Source organism: Dama dama, chromosome 16 (assembly GCF_033118175.1).
Source record: "Dama dama isolate Ldn47 chromosome 16, ASM3311817v1, whole genome shotgun sequence".
In the NCBI taxonomy this organism is placed as follows: domain Eukaryota; kingdom Metazoa; phylum Chordata; class Mammalia; order Artiodactyla; family Cervidae; genus Dama; species Dama dama.
Window position 1 is genome coordinate 8,619,795 of NC_083696.1, and position 20,126 is coordinate 8,639,920.

At 43.7% G+C, this 20,126-nt stretch overlaps 1 protein-coding gene across 1 annotated transcript in view; it reads left to right on the forward strand.

The window, feature by feature from the left end:
- Positions 1 to 1,507: 1,507 nt before the first annotated feature.
- The window catches only part of TEX48 (testis expressed 48), a 35,355-nt gene continuing 16,736 nt past the window's right edge, over positions 1,508 to 20,126 (forward strand). Inside the window, exon 1 of the transcript XR_009696350.1 lies at positions 1,508 to 1,686. The gene's annotated coding sequence lies outside the window, so the exon portion shown is untranslated. The remainder of the gene's footprint in view (positions 1,687 to 20,126) is intronic.

Below are 20,126 nucleotides of genomic sequence, written 5' to 3' on the forward strand. Positions count from 1 at the left end.
TGACCTGTCCATCTTGGTGGCCCTAGACAGCATGGTTCATACTTTCATTGAGTTAATGATGAGCAGACATGAATCTGAGCAAGCTCTGGAAGTTGGCAATGGACAGGGAAGCCTGGCATGCTGTAGTCCATGGGGTCACAAAGAGTTGGACACAACTGAGCGACTTAACTGAAGCAAATGCAGCCAATGAACAGATTCAGCTCTTGAGCAGAGCTTATCCCTTAAGCTTAAGAGTCACTAAGATTCCTATCCATTTGGGGGGGTATCACAGGATCTCAAGGGGGTGATAGGGAACATTCTGCTAATTGTGGCAGGGAGAGCTCTGGCAATTATTTTCAAAGAAATTATAAAAACCCAGGTATCCATCAACAAGAGCATGAATAAAAAAGTTACAGTATGGCCATACAGTGTAACACTATACAGCAGCAAAAACTGGATGAACATGGGTATTCCCCTGTAGGATGCTGGATGAAGAAAACACCGTGCAGAAAAGCACCCACACTAGGACAAAATTCAGTGTAATTTAAAAGTCTGGAAAGCAATGCTACACATCACTTAGATGCGCACACTGGTGCAGTAAAGGTATAGGAGAACTGATGGGGACTGATAAAGACTTCATTCAAGGAATTAGCTACCACTTGGATGAAGAGATGGTGGGAATATGCAACAGGAAAGGTATACCCAGGTGGCACTAGTGGTAAAGAATCCACCTGCCAATGCAGGAGACACAAGAGAGGTGGGTTCGATCCCTGGGTTGGGAAGATCCCCTAGAGGAGGAAATGGCAACCTGCTCCAGTATTCTTGCCTGGAGCATCCCATGGACAGAGAAGCCTGGCGGGCTTATAGTCCATGGGGTCACAAAGAGTCGGACATGACTGAAGCAACTTAGCAAGGACCAGCAAGGTATACCCAGGAGTTTCTACAGGATTGGAAATGTTTGTTTCTTAGGATAGGTAGAGTACACCCATCTTGCAAGATTCTTTAGGGCTTTTTGCTTTTAAAATTCATTTCCTAATCATTTCTTGTGACTGTGTTTATACTCAAAGCTGGGAACACAAACCATAACATTCACATGTGTTCATGAATCTGTCTCCTCTGCCGAGACACGAGGTCACACCCGCTTGAAGCCAGAATCGATCAGCTGAGCTGCTCCCGAGGTGCTGACCCACTGGGCTTGGGGGTGATTTTGTGACACACAGGTAGAAAACTATCATGAGGAATCCCCGGGTATTCTTGGGTAAAGCAGTGACACTACCAAAGTGGTATTTACCAGGCTATCGTGTAGCCTCCAAAGGCCAAATAGCTAAATTTGCTATTTTGCAAAGCCCCAGGTGGTTAGCACAAACCCGGAAGAGCCTGCAGCCCAGAACTCGTGGGCGGGGTAGGCAGCAAGTTGGTACTTTCAGTACGGCCTCAGACCAATCTTAACCAACTCTGAACTTTTTCCAATCAAATCTACTTGCCTCAACAGTTCACCCCCTGAGGACAAAAAGTAGACCTTCAGACTTCTCTGCAAATCTCCAGAACTCAGCTAAGCATACAGCAGGGGCAGATGATTTATGATGCTTCACAGGTGATGAGGAAGAATATCCCCAACCTGGCCGGGAGATGCTGTGCAGACCTAAGGGACAGAGTGCAGAGAACGGAACCAGAGACTCCTGCCCTTGCAGCTCTCCTTGCAGCCTGGTAAGACACTATTCCAGGTTTCAGGTCCTGTTTGCCATCCTAGATCCATGCTTCCAGTGAGCACAGAGGTGAGGGTGGGATAGTGATGGGTAAGAGGAAGCTCATGAAATAACCATAAAGGGAAAGGCAAAAACATTTGGCTAAGCAAAGGGAGCAATCTTTCTCGCTAGGCTGCAGTTCCCAAAGCTGATTCAAAAAGTAAAACTCTGCAGTCAGGGCGTCTCCTTAAAACAAGCTCTTGCAATGGTCTAAGAATTGAACTCTCAGTGAAAGGGAGAGGGATGAGGTTGGTGACGGAAACAGATATGGTCCCCTGGGTGGAAAATGTGTCATCATCCTGATGTGCTGTTAGGGGCTCAGCTTGTGACTGACTACAGCAGGAAGACTTTGTGCTGGGTTGGAAGTAGTCATCTCAAACCTAAATTCCATTTCTTGGAGGTGGAGTAGAGAAAAATGATCAATTAGATTTGGGCAAAGTTCACATTACAAAAAGAAAAACATGACCTCCCCACAAAAACAGCAGAAAATGTAAAAAAAAGTTTTGAGAGAGTTGTTGTTTGGTTATTTCTATAAGATTAAATAAAAGTTGTTTAGCATAGATCACAATTTTAAAAACAAAGGAGAGAATTTTACATAGATGCCAAAGGCCTCAGATTTGTCCCTTGGCAGCTTTCTAACAGGGCTTCCCTGGTGGCTCAGATGGTAGAGAGTCCACCTGCAATGCATGAGACCTGGATTCTATCCCTGGGTTGGGAAGATCCCCTGGAGGAGAGCACGGCAACCCACTCCAGTATTCTTGCCTGGAGAATCCCCACTGACAGAGGAGCCTGGAGGGCTATAGGCCATGGGGTCACCAAGAGTCGGACACGACTGAGCGGCTAAGCACACACACAGCTTTCCAAGGATCTCTTTCACTTGCAGATGGAAAAGCTGAGGTCCAGAAAAGGGAAGGCATTGGAGCCAGGTCCAATGGAAGGATCCAATGGAAGGATCTCTTTCACTTGCAAATGGAAAAGCTGAGGTCCAGAAAAGGGAAGGCATTGGAGCCAGGTCCAAGCTTGCTGGTCAAGCTTAGAGCAGGACCCAGGAACCCAGGAAGTGGGCGACATTCATGAAGTATCTGAGCCTTCCCAGTTCAGATGAGGAATAAAATGAGCGTGAAGAGCTGGGCATCTGTGAGCTACTAGTGCCATTAATCCTCCTAGGGACAGCCTCCCAGTCACTCAAATTGTTAGTAAGGGAACAAGCACTGGAAGACAGGAGCTCGCTGACCCAGCAGAGCGCATATGCAGGGGCAGCATCTGAGTCTCTGGGAATTGCTTTCTCTTGCTTAGGCCCAGCATGGACTTCTCCAGAAGCTGGGCCTGAGGACAAATGAAATTAGGAACATAGCAGAGTGCTACTTGAAAATGAAGGGGTCCAGGACTGAATGAAAAGACAGACAGAGGCAGCAGGTGAACAGTCTTAACGCCAGAGAGACCTAAGTGTAAATCCCAGCTCAGCCCTATCAGCTATGTGATCTCGAGTCATAGAACACCTCTCAGCCTCTGTTTCCTCCTCTGTAAAATGGGCATCATACACGCTTGCAGTGAACTCAAGATATCTAAGAGAGCCTTAATAAACGTTATGAACTCCTGAATCCTTAGCTAGAAAAGAGAAAGAGAGGAGACATCCAGACAGGTACAAAGTTCACCTGCCCAAACTGACAAGACTGGCTGCTGCTTTTAGATCATTTTCTCAGCTGCCTTTGAACAGACCCACTTCCTTCCAGGGAGGCCAGGACACAACTTGCTGCCCTCACCACCAGACTTATGTTAAGGTCACTCACCAGATGCACTCATGAGCTCTCCAAAGGGCCAGATAAAATCCCAATGGGTTTTGGAGCCAAGATATCCTAGTCTCCCTTCTGCCTCTTTCAAACCTTCTCTGGCTGTGCCAATGACAGCAGAGAAGACAGGTGGCAAGAGAGTGGTTCTGGGGTCAGGCAGAGCTGGGTTCAAATCCTGCCTCTTCTTTTATTTGGCTGAGTAAACTTGAACAAATGCTCACCTCTCTAAGTCCTGGTTTCCTCATTTGAAAAACTCCAATGATAATAAATATCTATTTTGTAGGACTGTCATGAATCAATGAAATGAATTTAATGAGGTAGTTAATTAATTAATGATAAAATTAATTAATAAAATAATGTAATGAATTTAATAAATTAATGTAATAAATTTTAAAATAAAATATTATAAATATTATAATGATATAATATATAATGTAAAAATATACTATAATACTATGGCAATATAGCATAATAATATACTATACTATAATTGTGATGAATTTAATGAATATTGATTATAAATATCACAATCACATATCATAATATATCATGATAACATGATATTATACTTTTATATATAGTATAATAATGTACTATAATATGCATAGCATATTATGGCATATTATAATCTATATAGTATAATAATATACTGTAATATTATAGTATAAAATAAAATAAATAAATTTAATAAGTTAATGGATGCATTAAATGAGGAAATGTAATTAAAACACAATCAGCCAGTATTTGGGTAGCTCAGATGGTAAAGAATCTGCCTGCAATGCAGGAGACTCCAGCTCAATTCCTAGGTTGGGAAGATCCCCTGGAGAAGGGATAGGCTACCCAACCCAGTAATATTGGGCTTCCTTGGTGGTTCAGACAGTAAAGAATCCACCTGCAATGTGGGAGCCCTGGGTTCGATCCCTGGGTTGGGAGGATCCCCTGGAGGAGGGCTTGGCAACCCGCTCCAGTATTCTTGCCTGGAGAATCCCCATGGTCAGAGGAGCCTGGTGGGCTACAAAGAGTCAGACGCAATAGAGCAACTCGGCACACACACACAGCCAACGTTTGCAGTAGTTGAATACACAATGAAATCAGGGCAGGCTGCCTGCTTTGCCCAGAGGAGGTGGGCAAATATGGTAAGTCTTAGAAATTCTGCCTCTGCTGTGGAGTAGGTGTGTGATTCTAGGTAAGTCACTTAACCTCCCTGTGCCTCTGCTTCCTCTCATGGACAACAGACATGATGCTTTCAAGAACTCAGAAGGTGTCTGTAAAATTCAACTGATTTATTGGAAATAAAAGTGGCTAGAAAACTCTGTAGCATGACTCCATAAATGGATAATAATTATTCAGATATGACTGGATATCTGTAATTCTAAAATGTTTCCATCTCAAAATTATCCAGAATGCAATCAGAAAAGAAAAGAACTAGCAGTGGGAGAGGTAAGATAAAAATCAAAGAATTTTGAAACTTCTAATGGCACAAAATTCATTCAAACATTGAAATTTCATCTTAACTGGTTTTTCATTGCTATTATTATTTTATCTGGGGATGAGATTTTTAGGTGTTTGTTTCCGGAAAACATTCTTTCTTCTTTTCTCTAAAGTTACTAAAGAGTATAAATACTCCAACTGAGAGCTTTAATAAGGGCAATCATCCATGTGATTTGTCAGAAGCCAAAATAAAATTCTATGAGACAAAAAGTAGGCCAGTCTAAAGCGATTTTGGCTATTCCCACGAATGGAATGAGGAATCCTCAGAGCTACTTAAAAATGTCAATTCTAGAAGTTCCTGGTCTTTCCAGATCTTGAAAAGTGGTTAGGAACAAGGGAATTGCTCACTCACACCTGGGACTGAACCCCAGTGCTGCAGCTTCAAAGGTCAAAGGGTGACCCACAGTCACCCTCTCCATAAACAAGGATAGTATAGTATCCCATGGCGTTAGTAGTACATGTCCCAGAGGGTCGTTTTGAGGGTTAAATGGATAAACCATGTAAAGAGCTTACCCAAGTGCCTGGCACATAGTAAGTGTTCAACAACCGTAGTTTTAAAAGCAAGCTCCCCTTGAACCTTTGGGGCTTTATTGTACTTTCCTGTTTGTAACCGTTTTTCCAGGTAACATCTCCTTTTGCCCTCTCAACAGTCCAGGAAGCTCTGTAGATTAGGATTCATTAGCACCATCTTACTATTGAGAAAACTGAGTCTCAGTGAAGTTAGGTGACTTGCACGCGGTCTCTCTGGGGATGAACAGGAGTGAAGACTTGGGTTCCCTGGAAACCCTGCACTAAAGGCTGGGTTTCCCAGACCTCAGAGAGAGGTGACTGAGGGGAGCAGTCCCCATTACAAAGTCCTTACCAGAGTGGAATTCAAGACCTCAGGGCCTGTGGAGCAGTAAATGTGACTCAGTTCTCCCACCCTGACTCCTCCACCTCTGACCTGCCCCCCACATACCCACAGCCTGGGGCCAGAGCTGTCCAGCTGACCACAGTCGGAGCTGCTGACACCCGTTACAGATGGGCAGGCCTGGCTGCGGCTAGAAAGCCAGAATGTTCTGCCCCACAGTTTCCCGTATCTGACGTACACGCCTGCTGCTCACCTGCTGAGGGAAATCTCTCTTCACGCACCATGTCAGCAGGTTTACCGTAAAGTCATCCTCTGGTAGCTTCCAGCCGCAGCCCCTGATTAGTCATGCCCCCTCCCATTTTCCTTTTTGATACGGAATGGAAAGACCCCAGAGATGACAGAAACCACTGTCATTAATTGAGCCCCATGAAATCTTGGACTTAACACATGTTGAATCACCTAGGCTACCAAGATCCCAGACATTCAGACCTTGAGAGTTGGAAAAATTCTCAGAGACCATCTAATCCAGGGTAGGGTGAACTTTTCCTGTAAAGGGTCAAATAGTATATATGTTAGGCTTAGTAGGTCACATCCAATCTTTATTTTATAACAAGCTCTTGAGCTAAAAACAGTGCTTCCATTCTGAAATGACAGAATTTGGCTTGAAGACCATGGTCCATGGATTGCTGATTCATCCAAGGCTAGTTTAAGTATATTTCTACAAGGTTACTCAACCATCAGAACTGTCACTGATACTCAGATCTGATTTATGGGCCACTCTACCTCCAGAATTAAGATTATTTTATTCAGTTTCTTAAAAAATCTCAATCTCTACTTCTTAACCAAAATGCTTGGCTAATTGTATTTTCAACATTCAATAATGAAAAATGCTGTGGATGAGTGCAATAGAAGAACAAATGTTATTTAAAATTAAAACTAGCTGTGGTTGTTGCTGCCTTGCCAAGACAGGAGAAATTGTTTCCATCAGAGCAAAGATACATCTTATCTTTAGTCTGGCAGAGCTGTTAGGGAGAGAGAAAGGAATAGATGGACAATTTCAAAACCTGTTCCTGGTTCTCTGGCACTAGTGAAAAGGCAAGAGGCTGGGGGGAGGGAGGATAAAGAAGACTGCCATTGCTTTGCAGGATTTTTCATTGTGCAAAGGGAGAGCCCCCCCACCCCCCACCCCACCCCACGACCAGGCCATGTGGCAAGAATTATCAGCCTAAGTTGCTCTACTTAGTAAAAGGAGGTGAATCAGATGGGCTAAGAGATGGTGCTCCTAATGATGGGTACATAGAGGGGAGAAACAGGCTAGCATGACAGTGTGATACACACACTGACTGGTAAAACCAAGAATGCCCAATGTTAGTGCTAAGTGATTTGCATTAATAGGATCTAAGGTCCCTTCAAGTCCCTGGACTGCTTCAGTTGACTTCTATGAGCATTTGTATTGCTGTTTTCTGTGCAAACAGCTACGGAAAGTGGGGTAGACTCTGTGTATGTGTCAACATACACAGAAACAACCCAAGGACTTAGAACACATTGGGCAGAGACAGGATCTCAGAAGAGATGTAACCAGGAAAATATAAGCCTGCCTAACATCCTTCCCTCTTCTTGGTATCAGAAACTCCCCCTGGCAGCTGGGAAGGGCCCTGGACATTGTCAGGAAAACACTGACAGAAGTCTTGTAGGAATTCTGGAAAAGTTGCATTCTTGATAAAAAGGAAAAACGTGGTAGCACCATCATGTTCTACCTTTCTCCTCTCTTTGTCCATGCACTCCTAGACTGCAGGGAACATCCCACTGCCATCCAATAGAACTTTCTGCACTGATGGAAATGTTCTGTACTTGTACTAGCCCAATGAAGTAGGCACCAACCACTTGAAATGTTGCCAGTATGACTGAGGAACTTCCTTCTTTTTATTAAATTTTAATTAATCTAAATTTACATAGCCACATGTGGCTGGAGGACCTTATCGGACAGTTAGGGCTAGCGAATCATAGGAGCTCTGACTCTGATGTTGAGCCATCTATCTCCAAGCTGCCCATTTTTCTAGAGAAATCCCTAGTTTTTAAGTTACTGTAAATTGAGTTTTCTGGTGCATGCGTGTGCGCTAAGTTGCTTCAGTCGTGTCCAACTCTTTGCGACCCTATGGACTGTAGCCCACCAGGCTCCTCTGTCCCTGGGATTCTCTTGGCAAGAATACTGGAGTGGTTTGCCATGCCCTCCTCCAGGGGATCTTCCCAACACTAGGATCGAACCTGCATCTCTTACGTCTCCTGCATAGGCAGGCGGGTTCTTTACCACTAACGCCACCTGACTGGGGCCAAAAGCATTCTAACTACTACTCCCAGGGAGAGAGACTAGGACAGTCCCAGAGCCTCCACTGCCTAGGGGATAATATTCAAGCCATCAACCCTATCTTATTTGCATCTCAAAGAACAGTTAAGTAGCTAATATCAGGGTAGAGGAAAATTCCAAGCAGAAGGGATGGGTGGAAGAAAGTCCTCCTCTCCCTCACTCAGACCATCTCTTTGGTCAAAGACACAAAAGTTTAAGACAGCTAAGGCTGGGGAATGCTGGCAGCCTAGGGTCAAAATGAAGTGTCAAGACAGTGGTCTGGGCCCTGCCATGTCCTGGCTTGGGTTCTTTCCCTACCACACTCACCTTCAGCAAGTCACTTCCTCGCTCTGAAGTTCATATCTCTTCCAGCCTAGCTCAAGAAGCTATTCTAGGGCTCGACTCAAAATGGATGGAAATAACATATAGTCAATAGGAAAGTGCTGGTGAGGAAATCCTGGAGGTGGTCATTCCTAGAAAGATTGGAGACTTTAGAAGGTCCTGTCACCTGGTCTGAGAAGCACCTAGCATCCAGGTCTGGTCAGCTCTTCAGGCCCCAATATCACCTCTAAATGGCAGAGAGTTCCACCAACCTTGCTAACGGCCTGATGCGGGGAGAGGGGTGGCCTGGAGCTTAGGGAGCCCAATTCTCATGAGCAAATTTGGGGGAGGCACAAGACATGGATCCCTTGAGCAGCCAGCTCAACTGGTACCTGAAATGACTGCAGATCAATACCCTCAGACACACACAGCCTAATCTAGTCCTCATCTCTGCTCCAGGGGAAGTATTTTTATCCCCCCACATCATGATAGGTCAAACCTAAACACAGAAGTAGGGAGTAGGTTAGCAATCCTTCTAGAGTAGCTTTGAAGTAGGGAGTCAGGAAGAATGGGTCCCTTGGCAGAAAATGCAAAAAGAAAAACTCAGCGGGCCAGAGTTTTGTAGGAAATAGTTTGGACCAGAAAAACAGCCTCTAGCCTGGAAGTACAAAGGCTTATATACCTACACTTTCAACCCTTTACCCATCAACAATGCTAAACAGATTTGTGTCACAGCTACCATATATTGTTAAAGGATAGCTTATTTAAAAGGGTATAATCATGAGCCTCATAGAAATATAAAATAAATGTGTATCAGAGATTTTAATTTAGGTCATTAATTAGTGAGGGAACCAGTAAGATGTTTAAAGAATCACATATACACAAACAATAAGAAGTTTTGAAATGAAACTACAAATAGATGCTCAAGTGGCTTATTCCACAGGTGTGTGCCAAACCAGTTGCACTTCCACTGCAAAAAAAAGCATTTGGGTGTCTGTGAACCATTTGCATTGCTCCTAGTTATCTACAGCTTACAGAGTTCTGAAGTAGCTCAGAGGCAACAAAAATCACAACAGCCCCATAGAAACACATAGTTTTCCACCGACGACATCCAGGAATCTTTTCAGACCACTTCACAGCCATTCACCATCTTCCCTACAACATCTGGGCAGGTCCTTCTACCACCTTAAATCCTAGATTCACACCTGTCTGTGGGACCACTCCTTGAAATGGAAGCCAACATCCCAGGAAGTTATCCAGTCTGCTCTGGAGCTAAGGAGAACTGGGGGAAGTGCTGAGAGGGCATGGAATACAGCATTCTGGAACTCAAAGGGGTCTAATGTCAAGGACTGTATTTTACAGAAGCACAAACGGAAGCCTGGAGAGAAAAGGGCTTTTTCTAAAGACACAGAGCAGAATGCAGTAACACCTTATTCTCCCCAGCACACACTTTTTAAGGCAGAGAGGCTGAAAAAGGAGGTGCCAACGGGCTACTCATTTACCCGCAGACGTGTTCTCTTCCTCCCTGAGGCACATCTGCAAACAGGAGGAACAGCACCTCCCCGCTGGGCTGCGGGCTGTGAGGTTTACACAGGAAAAAACGCCTCACGGCCAGTGCTCCACAGAAACCGTCCCCTTCACCGTCCTGAGTGGTCCTGGGACTCCAGGACAGTCACAGGGCTCACTCTGCTTCCACCCCCCAGCGGGGGCAACAAAACAAAGACCAAAGCTTCTCCCCTGAAATGAGGCAGGAGCGTCTTTCTGGCCCAGATTCAATTAGACTGGAAAGGCATCAGGCCACAGCCGCATTTCCTGTGCCATGCTGGCCCCTTTAGAACAAATTTTGAGGAAAATACAGCAAAGAGGAGGACAGTTCAAAAATAATAAGTTGAAGATTCACCAGGAGGGGCTCTGGGGCAGAGGCAGTCAGGCAGGAGTAGGAATAGGGGAGGCAGAGCCCAGTGAACCGTGCCCTCAGCGCAGAGAACCCGCAAACACACACACTGAGTTCGTTTCCCAGCAGGGCCGAGTCGGTGTGACCTTCAAACAGCCCGCAGGGCAGGGCCCTGCGCATCTCCTGGGTCCTGATATGACTGAGCATCCGTCACCTAACCCTGCTGTGAGCAATTTGGTCTCAGTTCTCTGCCACATTCTCAATTTCGGGGCATCCCTGATTTCTCTCTGCAGAGAGATTCAGAAGAGGCCCCAGGCTAGAAAGTGGTGGGGTTTTGTTTTGTTTTTTTCCAACATGCACACTCACTAGCAAGTAACGAGGCCTTTCCCCTTCTCTGAGAGGAAAGTTTACAAAAGCATCCAGGTCAGTCAGGAAGGGACCCTCAAAGCTTCTGGGACCCTACCCTCTGCCTTCTACCAGACCAACTGAAAAAAGCCACTGCAGGGAGAATCCTGGCTCTTCCAGGACTGATCAAGTAGCCCCTTGGATGAAAGCCCTTCACGTTCCTCTGACGCTTCGGAATTGACAGGTCACTTTCTTGTCCCAGTTACTGAGGAACATTTGACCCTACTTTACCAGATGAGAAAAATAGGATTGTGAAATCCCAGATGAGTTGACTGAGGCCATGTAGCTGAGTCAGGACTAAAACCCACGACTTTCATCACGGGTATCAATGAGCAATGGGGAAACTGAGGTGAGAGTAGGGGAAACCATTTGCCTAAGGTCACACAGAAGGTCACCTGCAGGGCTGGGGCTAGAACCTGTGTCCCCCGTAAGTCAAAGCTCTTTTCATTCCACCTTCCTGCCTCTCTCCCTGGCAATCTCTCAGGACAAATGCTGTCTGGGGTATCATGGGCCTTTCCTCTTAGGGAAAGATGCCAAATCCTTTTCCTGCCAGGCAGACGTATAAGCAGTGACTTCGTGGAGCTCTTTGTTACAAGACTGAGGATGCCCGTCAGCTCGGCAGGAGAGAGGACCTTTGTTTATCAGTGTCTGCATGAGTGCTATAGGTAGACTGGTCACTTTCGATTTCCTATCTTTGTCTGAATTCTATTTTCACTGCCTTTTCTCCTATGTTGAGTAGCATTACTGTAGGCAGAATATGAAAGTGACAGAAATAGTCAAATCTAGAACCCTGAGAATGAAAATAAGACAAATGGACATAAAACTCATGAGAGCTGTCATCCTTACAAGAATTCAGATTTTTTTTTTTTTGAAAAGCCGAAGTTCATAGATTGAGTGTGGATTCAGTTGGGTCTTGGTGCTAACAACCCAGGAGTACAGTGCGTAGAGATGCCATGTGGGGGAAACAGCTCACCTGACAATCAGGACCTGTACCTGTACCTGCTTACCACTGCGACTTTCAACGTGGAGCTCATGTTGGAAACCACTGCTTGCCTGTCTTATGTGACAGACTGTAAAGGTTAGCCTAACATGGGATCTCACTGTAATTCCATTTTAACTCCTCTGGGAGGTGAATGACTGTACCTTTCAACAGCTCCCCACTGCCCCCACTAAGTGAATTTCACATAAACCTCTGGAGCAGTCTGTCTGCGCCCAGTCGCTCAGCTGTGTATGACTCTTCTCAAGCCCATGGACTGTACAGCATGCCAAGCTCCTCTGTCCAGGGACTTTTCCAGGCAAGAATACTACAGTAGGCTGAATTACTTTTCCCAGTTCTTTCCTGCCCTGTAATCACTATTAGGACTACAGTTCCTTTTTGCCTTGTGAATTGGCAATCTACTCAATTCCCTTTGAGTAGAAGAGATAAAGCATATATCCAAGCCCATCAACACTGGACTCAGCCATAAGACTTGTCTTAGCCAGTGTGACATGTGTGGGAGCGACAAAGTGCCAGTTCTGACAATGGCTTTAGAGGCATCACCTGCCTCTGCTCACCTCTCCCATACCCCTGCTGTTTGCCAGAAGAAAAGTCTCCCCCAAGGAGTTTCTGTCCCTTCAGTTCAGGTCTTAAAGTGCAGATATGTGAGGTTAAGTCTGAGCTGACCCTTATCCTAGAGCCAAGCCCTGCTGATCCAAGCTAAGCCCAGTAAAGACACATTTTCCTGACCAGAAAATCTGAGTAAGAAAGATACGTGTTACCAAAAATCATGATACAAGGATAAGTAGGTAGGGTTAATTGTTATGCACCAGTATCAAGCAAAAAAAAAAAAAATTAATAGACACTGAAACTTAGGTTATTCCATCCAAAGCAAAATCTCTAAGTTCAATCGGTATTTTCATATCATATAACAGGCAAATGGCTAGCTTTTTTTTTTTATTTATACATGCTGTAAATTGATAATGTGACATCCAGTTTATACATCAGTATCTTGGACAAGATGAATTCACTCCCAAAGCTAATCACTAGACAGGAGGATTCAGGGGTTCAATTCAGGGCTAACAATCAGAGATATGAGGAAAGTATTCACATAAAAGAGGACAAGCAAAAGTACTGCAAAAGTCTGCTCATTGCTGAGGTGTTAAAGACAATGGAAAGTTAGGGGAATTATGTTTCCTTACTGCCACCCAACTTGTCCCTGGGAGTATTTAAAACAGATGTTCTCAGATGTCAAGCAGGGATTTGTAAAAGAGGTGAGGAAGTGCTCAATCATCTTTTGCAATAGCAGAGCCCTTTGTTTAAACACCAACTCACATGTATCCTCAATTTATGAAATTGTTAAGAATGGAAGTGCTCTGTCTGAAGCCTATGTAATAGGTCAGGGTCCTTTCTGCTCAGCTTTTCCTTAATTCCCTGGGGTAATCTCTACACAGATATCAGTTTTGACGGCAGGGAAACAGGTCAGAGAAGGGAAAATGACTCTACAGACTCCAATGAGAAAGCCATGGGATTTTAGGGTCTCTGAAGATTCACTCAAAACTTTAGGACCCCAAGTGCCTTCCAAGCTAATAGTTTGGAGGTGGTCATTTTCATCCTATTTGGAACAACACAAAATATAAACAAGTAGCTATGAATCTTGATACCAGAGGCATGCCAAATCCTGGCCACTGTCAGCAAGGGAGGCGGTGACTGTTGCTGCTCTCTAAAGAAGTAAGACTCCAGCTGCCAAGGTTTTGACTCAAGGGATCAACAGATAAATCTCAAGACCATCTCCTCTACTGCAGCCATCATTCTGCACACAGGCATCATCATGCCCCATGAATCAAAGTGGCAGGAGCAGAAGCCCTTCTAAGATCTATATGGCTTTTGACTGAGGGAAATTTGAGACACCCCCGGGAGCCCTTCCATCTCACAGCTGTCAGCGGCTGGTGCTGGTGCTTTCAATCTCCTGCCTATCCAGAATTCACAACGAAGTGGAATCACACGCCCCAGAAAAAAGAAGGCATTTCTTCTGTATTTCAATGCAAGCCAAGGAGGAAGGGGATAAAAAGGATTGAGACGGGCCCCGGATCTATTTAACAAACTTGTGGGGTTTAGGCTGAGTGTGCTCAAGTAATGAGGAAATGAAATAGCTATTGTTCCTCAGTTCCTCTAGGGCAACATTATAGAACATTGTTTGTTCTCTTCTGAAAGCAGAGGAACACATTTTGAATTCGTACATCTAGGAACCAGCAAGTCACCATTTAAAGGGACACAAGCTGTGTAGGATGGAAGGACATGATCTCAGGGAACGTGACGAGAACCAACATGAGGATCCACAATTCCTAGTGGCTCTCTGAAACTCACAGAGGCAAATCTCTTTCCCCTTCCAGGCCTCATGATACCCTGGAATTTCAAGGGAGGGGAAGGATCAAAAAGAGGATCCCAAAGACTTGACTCAGGCCTCCAGAATTCAGCCCCTTAGAAAGTGACCTTCTTTGGTGTTCTTGACATTGACCCTGAAAAGCCAGCAGGATCTGCAGTTGCCAAGGAATTGGAGCTAATTTTCCTTTCATTTAAGCTGAGTAAGCAAACAAAGCATTTATTTTGTGTTGAAGATTCAGGAAAATTGCCAGAATCACTTTCATTTCTAAAACAGAAGCAAAATGACCAAGTGAATTGCTCATCCTAACACTGTCAAAACCAATTGAGTTTTTTTTCCCCATCTTTGAGGAACACTTGGTTACGTCTGCTACTAAATCTCTTGCATCAACTATTATGAAATTTAGAATCATTATTGATTTTCACATTAGTAATGTTTAATTTTCATACTATCCAGCACTTTATGATTTAATGTTTACCCTAGTCATCATTTTATGGCATATAAATATTTAAGCATTTAAATATCTAATATTTTGAATGCATTTGAAACAAACAAATGAAAAAGTATCTTCAATATATGGGTTGGCCACAAAGGATGTTCAGGTTTTTCCAAAAATATTACAGGAAAACCTGAACGAACCTTATGGCCCATTCAATATGTAACAGAAAACTGAATTATCAAATTTATTAGCACTGGGGAATTTTCCTCTTCCTAAATAATATTATTTATATGAACTCAAACAACCATGAAGACTGGGGGAAAATGTATTCTTTGAAACTTTTTTTTTTAGCCTTTTATCTTTCTAACAAGTACTATAGTACTTAGAAGTTGCCCAAGAGAAGCTCATATTTATGGTACTTTTTCTCCCTGACTTGGCAGAGGCAGGACTGAAACCAAGGCCCCTTGCTTCCCAGTTCAGTTCTCAGGCCACAACACAACAGTCTTCGTGTTATGAATTAGTTCTCTCTGAAAGTGTCTTGTCTCCAAAATAGACTCTTCCCAAGCACTGGGTGAAGCGTCTGAAGCCTTTCATAATTACTCACTCAGAAGCAAAGATTCCCCAGCACAGATGTAAGTCATAATATAAACACCCCTCAGCGTGGGTCTGTGCCAAAGGTCCAGACCCCGTGTGCCATGGGCAGTCCCCAAACCCAGAGCGGCTAAGCCCAGAGACTTATAAAACCGCCCCCCAGTGCCTCCCTTGCCCTTGTGTTTTGGACTCAGTGAACAGAGCTTCCTATCCCATCTGCCTTTTTTCTCCCCCTTTCCACCTATCCCGCCATCCATTCAGTCATCTACCTGTAGTAGACTGGATCCACTAAGGCCCTAGTTCTCGTTTCACTCTGTACCAGTGCCTCTGCCATCTAACAGTGAAGCGTCCTCTCACTCTCTCTCTGGGTCCAGCCATGGGATTTGCTTTGGCCAATGAGATGCTGGCAGATGTGACACAAGCAGAGGCAAGAAGAATTACCTGAATGTTCTACTCTTCACTTGTGGCCTCTTCGATTGGCACAGGCTAGCTAGGGAGGATATAACAGGCACGTGAAGCAGAGCCAAGTCACGCCAGTCATCCCAGCCATGGCCACCCTAGATCATCCAGTAGCCAGCCAGTTCCCCCAGATGTGTGATCAGCTCCAGCCAAGTTCAGTAGAGGTGCCTAGCTGGCCACCCCAGACACATGAGCAATAAATAGACATTGTCATAAGATGCCGAGGTTTTACAGTTATTTGTTACTCAGCATTGTTTTGGCAACAAATAACTGATATAAGATCCAACAACATTTACCAGTGTCTTCTATGTCCTACACTGAATCCTGAATCACAAAGAAAATTCAGTCATGGTCCTCCCTCATAGGGGTCTCATCTTCTGAAATAGATACACAGAATATCTCTTTCTTTGTGTAGGACAATCTTGCCTCACCATCCCCCTGCAGAACTCCCAAGACCTAACTTCTATCCTCTAACAACAAGAAAATTTATCTGGAGGCAGAATGAAGTAGTAGAGTATCAGTAAAGATTAGCTCCAGATGCAAATGAAATATTGAAAAAAAATTCAGTCATATAAAAAGGCCAGGGATGGGCATTTCAGGGCTGGTATGGTGTTCTGTAAAGTTAGGCATCCAGGATTCTGCTATCTGGATGTTCCCCCATGCTCAACACATGATTTTCACCTCATCATCCAAGATAGCTGCTCAAGCTCCAGCCATCACTTCCACAGTACAAACAGTAAGGTGGAAGAAGAACAAAGTAATGTTTCCAGAAAATGTACAGGATTTGTTATTGGCCAGAACTTAGTTTCTTGACTACCTGACTACTCTACTGCAAAGAAGACTGAAAAATAAATCTTTATTCCAGAAAGTTATATGCTCAGCCACAAACTGGAGGTTCTGTTAATAAGGGGAAAGTAGCAGATGGAAACTGGAAAACAATTAGTAGTTTATGCTGCAAGTCCAAACAGGTTTTGGATCAAACAGACCTAGTTTGAAAGTTATCATAGTTCAGCCAGGAAGAGCTCAACTTTTAAACTTGGGAAAATTCTTTCCTTCTTCAGGCCTTAGTGTTCCTGTCTATAGAATGGGAGCAAGGGAGAGAATTGGTCTGCATGGCCTCTTAATCTCTTTCTGGCTCTTCCCTTTCCTGAGTCATAGACTGAAGATTCTGAACAGTTTAGCCTTCCATCCTCAAGTTAGCCATCCATTTATAAATAGGTATATAAATATATTAAAATATAAACATATATAATTATATTTATAATTTAAACCTATTTATAAACCTGGGTGACATTTCCTCTTGGGTCTGAAAGCATTTAGTGAACAAAAGGACAAATGCCAAATATAAACCTGTGTTGGATAAAGAGGGAGACCTACATGAGCTCTCCCATTGCTGCTTTCCATGTTGCATAGAAGTGGCTTTCTCGGGGAGCTTAGAAGCTTCTAAGTCTGACCTTAGCTATAACCCTCAGGCACCTAGTAGTGGTCAGAAATCAAAGATTAATTTATACCACTCAACTCCCACCCCATATCCAGGGCAAGGAAGCTATACGATCCAAAAGGATTTGAGACAGGAGCAGTCAGATATTCAAAACCCAGCCAGGCAACATTTATGTGACCCTGTTTAGTGCGGAAGAGACAACAAACATATTTTAATTTACCACCATCAAATTATATAGCCCATATATGCACTTTGTAAAGAGACAGTAAACCTTTGCTCAGAGTCTAATTAAGGTCTTCTTCACATCTTTTAAAGCCTTACAATTCTGTGATGAAACAATCTACTTCCCTCTGGATTAGGACAATATCACAAAGCTTTCAAATCTTAAGAGTAAAAGCCTCTTCCATCTGACAGGCATAAGAACCTCTTCTTCCAAATTAAGCCTACTAATCTCCATATGCCTGGGGAGTTGGCAAACTGTCTTGAAATCGGTTATAAGGCTAAGCAAAAAATCACCATGAAAAGGATAGACTCTTAAGCTGATACCTTCCAATCTTTCTTTATAAGGAGAAACCTCTAATTTATCGAGTTGAAGACACACCTGATGGAATTCAGGTCGTCAGGTGTTAGAAATGGAAGAGTTGCTGAATGCTGCACACATGGGTACTGTCACTTCTCATGGTGCAACTTTGCCCATCAGTAGACCAGAGAAAATACTGGAAGAAGGTGTGTGGACACACCAGTAAACTATCCAAATCCACTGATTTGGAAAACTTAATTCTCTCTTTTTCAACTCTTTTAATGTTTTTCTCTGTAAGACTTTGTTCTTAGTCTTGTAACATGCTTCTTTTCTATCTCCCTATTGCTTGACACTATACATTTTTTGACGTCTCCTGTTTCTTTCAAGCATCAAGGTAACAATAAATATAGTTTCTTGCGTGCATGCATGCTTAGTCGTGTCCAACTCTTTGCGGCTCCATGAACTGTAGCCTTTCAGGCTCCTCTGTCCATTGGATTTCCCAGGCAAGAATAGTGGAGTGGGTTGCCAATTCCTCCTCCAGGGGATCTTCCTGACCTAGGGATCCAGCCTATGTCTCCTGCAGCTCCTGCATTGGCAGACAGATACTTTACCACTGACCTGGTAAGCCCCATATAGTTTCTTACTCAAATGCAATTAAAGTGTATTTATACGCCATCCTCCATGTAGAAATGGCACTCTGCTGGGATTTGTACTATAAAGAGACATAATAAATAACACTGATATTCGGGAGTCAGGGGGGTGGGGAAAAGGTGCCGTCTCAAGCTTGCCCCCTTATCATCCAGTCAAGTTACTCCATCACCATCTGGATCAGGTGCTTTGTGAGCACACTGGTGCTTTGTGAGCACAAAAGCTCATGAAGAGAGCACAGGGAGGTGGGTGGCCACATAAAGGCAGCCTGGTGAGACCTTGGGGAACGTACAGTGTCCTTCTAAAATACACTACACAGCGCAGTTCAACAAGGAATTTTATAGATGCTCATTCTTTTCTGCCTTGGGCAAGGCGGGAATTGTGGGTCCCATTTCAGAGATGAGCAAATGAGACTCAAAGAAGGTGAATGACTTGCCATGAGTGGAAAAGGCAGAAAGCTGAATCCACATAAGGGTAAGTAATTTTTCACACCACGGACCTAGCAAATGACTTGGTACAAAAGGAAAACATCCTTGAATGAATAGGGAAAGCCCACATTTTAACCTGGATTAGATGCCACCCTATGCTGCCTATGGCTCCTTCTTTTCTATCTACTGTTTCAAAAGAGGAGGAAGGAAGAACAAAATTCAGCACTAAGAAGGAGTTCCCGAGAACTGGCCTACACTGTAGCATTATCCTGTGGGCTGCGCTCAGGTGAGGGGGACATGTGTAGGAGTATGCATCGCCTCTGGAAGCCAAGCCTTCTTAGTCGCTGCCCAAGAAGTCCCAGAATGAAGCCCTCTGGTTCTGCTCCACAGCAAACAGTGTCACTGTGAAGTTTCAGTGTAATAAAGAGATGATTCAGGCATTACTCAGAGAAACCGTAGCAGTTCAGAGATGCTCTCCCGGACCACAACATGTACAGTGATGCGCGCTTCGTCTTCCTGCCACAGCCTTTGCATTTAGTGTCAGATCTGAGTAATAAGTGACATGCTAAATGACTGGTGACACTGTTTACCCTTCTTCCCTCCCCACCCCCACTGCACTCAGAAGTCAGCCAACATGACAAAATTTCAGTGCCAAAACCTTCACCGAGAACAGTGAAACTTTGAGTCTCTCCGTTTTCCCACAAGTCTCAAAGCGATACTGGAAATTTTTTTTCTTTGTCACCAGTGTAATCGAAAAATATGTTTTTATTTAGAAGCAATCCAAAAGTCAAGCCTATTTTTAGAATGTGAGATTACAGAGGAGGATTTTTCCAAAAGGTTCTGAAGTAACAATTATGTAAGAGCCACAAAAGGGTTTTATTTGTGACCATTACCTTGGGGCTTTGAAGGAAGTCTAGGGGTTGAGATTGCTGGAAATTGAGAAATCCAAATATTTTGAAAGAATAAGCCTAATTTTTGGCTCAAATAGTACAGGCAAGATATGAGTTTACCTCTAAAATGATGCCCTTCCACAACCACTTAGAAAATAAACATGAATCCATTTCTAAATATTTATTATATAGGCCACAGACATGATGTTGTACATCAAATCAGTATTTCCTAGACTCTGTTTATTCACATATCATTGTTGGATCTGCCTATTATCTCTAGTATTATTTCTTTATATTTTTCTTTAAGCCATCTCATTATTTTACACTAGAACAAATGTACTATAAGAGGATACGTCAACATAAAAAAACTGAATAAAAACAAAATAATGTGCTGAGATTCTGGTATGATGCTGTCACCTGCAAAAACTCTGAGGGTGCCATTTTCTTTTTGTTATTAAAGGGAGATTGTCAACTTTCTGTAGGCATTACAGAGTGGGTAACATCTAGCTGAGACTCAAAATGGATCAAAGAT